This window comes from Coregonus lavaretus (assembly GCF_964263955.1).
Source record: "Coregonus lavaretus genome assembly, chromosome: 22".
NCBI lineage: Eukaryota > Metazoa > Chordata > Actinopteri > Salmoniformes > Salmonidae > Coregonus > Coregonus lavaretus.
This window is the reverse complement of record NC_140009.1, coordinates 11,469,589-11,474,028: the sequence shown is the minus strand read 5'-3', so window position 1 is coordinate 11,474,028 and position 4,440 is coordinate 11,469,589. Positions and strand designations below refer to the sequence as shown.

The 4,440-nt window shown below is 37.9% G+C and overlaps 1 long non-coding RNA gene across 1 annotated transcript; it reads left to right on the top strand.

Annotated features, from left to right (window-relative positions):
- Positions 1-296: 296 nt before the first annotated feature.
- LOC311149578 lies at positions 297-2,908 on the top strand. The gene is made up of 2 exons (XR_014615021.1): positions 297-718; positions 2,362-2,908. It is a non-coding gene; the product is annotated as an uncharacterized lncRNA (long non-coding RNA).
- Positions 2,909-4,440: the final 1,532 nt, after the last annotated feature.

The window sequence follows — 4,440 nt, the reverse complement described above, 5'->3', positions numbered from 1 at the left end:
ATTGGATTGACTCGCTAAGAACACAGAAAAAACCCTGATATGGTCAATACACTTATATGGGGTGTGTGTGTCGCGGCACTTACGTTTTCCAGTTGTCTTCTTCTCTTGTGTCCTCTCATCCATTTCCACTCATCTACAATCACAAAAGAGGTGGAAGCAATATGATGAGCCACGTCCTGAGAATTACTTTCGCCTCTATAGATCTCCCAAATCATTGCAGATGAAGGTGTAGTGTCTGAAGGTCTATTGATTTTGCTGATGTTTGCAAATGGTGTAATAGATGAACTTTACTCTGCTTTGCTGAAACATTTGGAAAAGCATTGCTACATAGGTTTCTTGGAATAGAGGACATTTGGAGATATGTGAAAGCCGGGGATTGGTTTATTAAAATCACGCCATACTATGTCACATAGGATATAAATACCGTGTCTTAAACAAAGGACTGGGAGAGAGACAACATATTGGATCAACAGATTGGCCGTTTCTCTCCAGATATAACTGCAGATATCTGTAAATTAATACTGTGAACTTTGATACAATAAATCTTTATAATCAAAGAACAGTGTAAGCGGACTTCTTATCATCACAGCATAATTAGCAACGCTGTCTTGGACACCACATTTTAATGGCGACGAGGATTTGGGACGTGCTACGTCTTTTCTCAGCATTCCATTCATGGGCTACGAAATGACTCCCGCTCAAGACGCCGGCAGATAAGGTGAGATTACTCACAGTTCTTTGGGCGCTGGTCGGTTCGTGTGCTTGTGTCTGTGTTTGTTCAGATGTACCGTCAAAGGACTTGTGTGTGTGCGCTTTGCTGTTATTTGCTGTGGGATGAAAGTCCGTTCTAAATTTCTACCTTTGTTTGCGTTGGGAACAACGCAAACAGGGGGGAGAGTATATAGGAATTATTGACACTGGACACACATATTTTGGCTTGGAAAAAGTGTGAGAGAGTGTCCAGGAAAAGCATGAAGGAATAAGGCCAGGAAATAAGGAAAAGTATACTTTTAGGACGCCGTTAATTTAAGGAAGCCCTTGAAAGAAGGCGATCAATATGATGGGCCATGAATCTTGATAGTTATTAGATTAACTCTCAAGTCAGTTCTGGGAACTGCAAATTGTAGAAGATATATTCAATTGTATGTTACCACTCAGAATCTATTTGACGAAGTATTTGTCTGAAGTAATCCTCTCATTGAATGTCTACAATCTGAGGTAGCAGAAATGTAGCAAAGGAATATAAAGGAAAATAGGAACGGCGGTAGCATGCTTAGTGTATTGTATGAACGGATGCATTCCTCTTGAATTGTGTGTGTGTGAGAGGAAGAGAGCCTATGTGTGTGTGTGTGTGTGGGAGAGAGAAAAATAATAAAATAAAGACGTCTCTGTTGTGTTTAAACTGTGTGTCGACTCATGTTAGGATAAAATCTATGTTAGAGATTTATACACATATATATATATATATATATATTTTGGTTGAGAACAGGGATTTTTGTTTTCATAAGAAGTTAAGCCCCTAGAATAAAGTTAAGACCCTAGAATGAAGTTAAGGTTAAAAATCTTATGAGTCTCTGTTTGTGAGAACGTTAATAATTGTTAACTATATAAACTATGAGCCCCCTGGAAGGACAATAAGTTAAAAAATCATATGAGTCTCTATAAAAAGAGAACGTTTACTAACTAATCATGAGCCTACAGGGAGGACTTTTTTTTTTTTTTTTAAGAGTGTATAGAGATGTTTTGTAATTGATAACAACATAACTATAAATCTACAGATTAGGATAAGTGAAGATAACAAACTTGGAAGTGGGATTTGTGTTCTATGTTCTATGTGTTCCGTGTTCGTTTGTGAGTTTTGTTAAGTGTTATTGTTTGTCTATGGGAGGAGAGAACGGAGCGACAGCGGGTCTGTCTACTCTGTTGTTCCTTTCACTCTGAAATCGCATTGGTGACTGAACTGCGCACGCGTAGGATTTTATGAGTTTAGAGTTACGTACAACAGATGTGCCACTCCCCTGCACTGAACTGCTGGGAGAGGCAGTCTCAGAGCAGACAAAAAAAAAAAAAAAAAAAAAAAAAGGGAGGGGGAATCTTGCACACAAGTGGAATGTTCTGTTGAATTAACTGTTGCTTGACGGTGAAACTGTTTGGTTGATATCGGTTGAGTTGGTGAATGAGAGATATATTGACGGATTAAAAATAATAATAATAAAATAAATAAATAAAATAAAATGTTATTGAGCTATTTATAATATTCCTGAGTTAAGCTGTTTGCTTATTTCTTAGCGTGAATGTGAATATAAGTATGCATAAAATACTAAATTGTTGTCTGTTCCTTTTGTTTTTCTGTCATATGAGAGACGAGAAGGAGGAGACAGAGAGAGAGAGAGAGAGAGAGAGGAGGTGCTGACCAGTACATCAGCGACAACAACCCAGTCCAATCAAGGCCAGTACTGTTCTTATCCACAAAACCTACTTTCCCTTACAGGATATAATACATACATTGTGTATACATAGGATATTTCATGTTGTGACCATTTCGCAGGAACTTGGCAACAGACTGATGAATTGATGTAATTGATAATTGCACATTAGAGTTTTTGTGAATGACTTGTTTTAATTAGAGTTGTGTTGGAAATCCAGCATTGACATTATTCTGTAAAATTAAGGTAATTGGGTGCTTATTAAGCAATTGGTTTGTGAGTGCTGTAGTGTTGCAGGATTAGAGGTCTTTTATTTTTGGATTGCTCTGAAGTTGACTACTTTCCTTTACTTTTCCTGATCGGATGTGGTAAGACTGCCACTAATCAATAATTTGGTAAAATAAAATTCATAAAATAAATTGATATATTGATTAATTAATTGATTAATTATTTTTAATAAAAAAAAAAAAAAAAAAAAAAAAAAGAGGGAAACACATAACAGAGTCGTTACAATGGGGAAAAAGGACATCAAAACTACAAAAGCAATTACTCCTCTTGATGTAGTACAGAATAGTAATCCTCTAGTTAATGGTATAGCAGGATTATCCGAAAAATGGAATAAACGTTGGCCTGACATTGAACAACCAGTGGAAGGGACTCTTAACCCAGACGTCATCAAGATAATGCAAGTGCTTGTATCCACGTATAAGGCAGATCAAAAGAAGGGGAAGAAAGGAAAACTACGCAAAGAAAAAAGACAAAGAGAGCTGGGTGTTCTTAAGCTGTTTGAAAATGAAGGACAAAAACTGATAAAAGATACAAAAGATAAGAGAGACAGAGGTACAGAGAAAATGGCAAAAGAGGTGAAGGTGACAGAAAAAGTAATTGCAGAAGTCAATACACCTTTCTCACATATGGATTCAGCAAAAACACCCCCACCTTATGAGAAAGAAGCCAAGTTTAAGGACGTTTATCCTCAGCTTCCAGTGATCATTCAGGAGGGTGACTATTGCATCAGAGATGAAGATGAACAAATAATAGAGAGAGGACAAGCAGAAACGACCATAAAGATGAATCCAAACCCCAAAAGCAGGAAGAAAACGAGATGTCTGAAAACTAAGGGTAGAGCGAGGTTCAGGAGGATGGAACTTTATGATGATGATGATGACGATGATGATGATCAGAGTGATTCAGAAGAGATCATGGGTGGATATGACCCTGTCATCAGACAGAGGTTGGCCAGAGCGGAAAGAAGGGGTGATGGAAGTTGGAAGAAGAAGAATACAAGTGATTCGAGTTCTGATGAAAATGAAGATGGAGACAACGATGAAGATTTGGAGGTTAAAGGTGCTTCATATTCAAGAGGATTTTATCCTACAATGACTAGCACAGAAGAAATAGAAAGAGATATAGACCGATGCGTCTCATGCTTGGATAAAGTGACTAGTTTAGAAGAAGTGAAAAAACTGGAGGAACAACTCCAGAAGCTGAAGATAAAGAAAAAGAAGCTGCTGAGAAAAGAATCCCAATAATCTGAGAATAAATATACATTGAGGCCAAGAAAAGAGGGCACTAGTAAGAAAATTATGCCGGTGATCATTCGAGGACAAAACCTAGAATATAAGCCTTTGCAGAATACCGATATGTCAGATATACTTGAGAAACTGCCTACTCTTCAAGATGGAGCATATCCTTGGATTTCAAAGTTGGAAGAAATTACGGTGGGAACACAGTCTGCCATAGGAGACATTAAGAGACTTTTGGCTAATCTCCTTGGGATTCCAGGCATGGAAGAAATTTTTCAGAGAGCTGGACTTCATAGATATGTGGGGACTGCAGTGAACGACCCTGAATTGTTGGCTGCAAGTAGAAATCGGCTGTGGAGAGCACTGAGAGATACGTTTCCAACAAATGTGCATCCTGACAACATTCTGATTGACCCACTAGGACAACAAGAAAATCCGAGAGCCTACGTGTCAAGAGTTCATCAAGTGTGGAGAAATATTACCGGAAA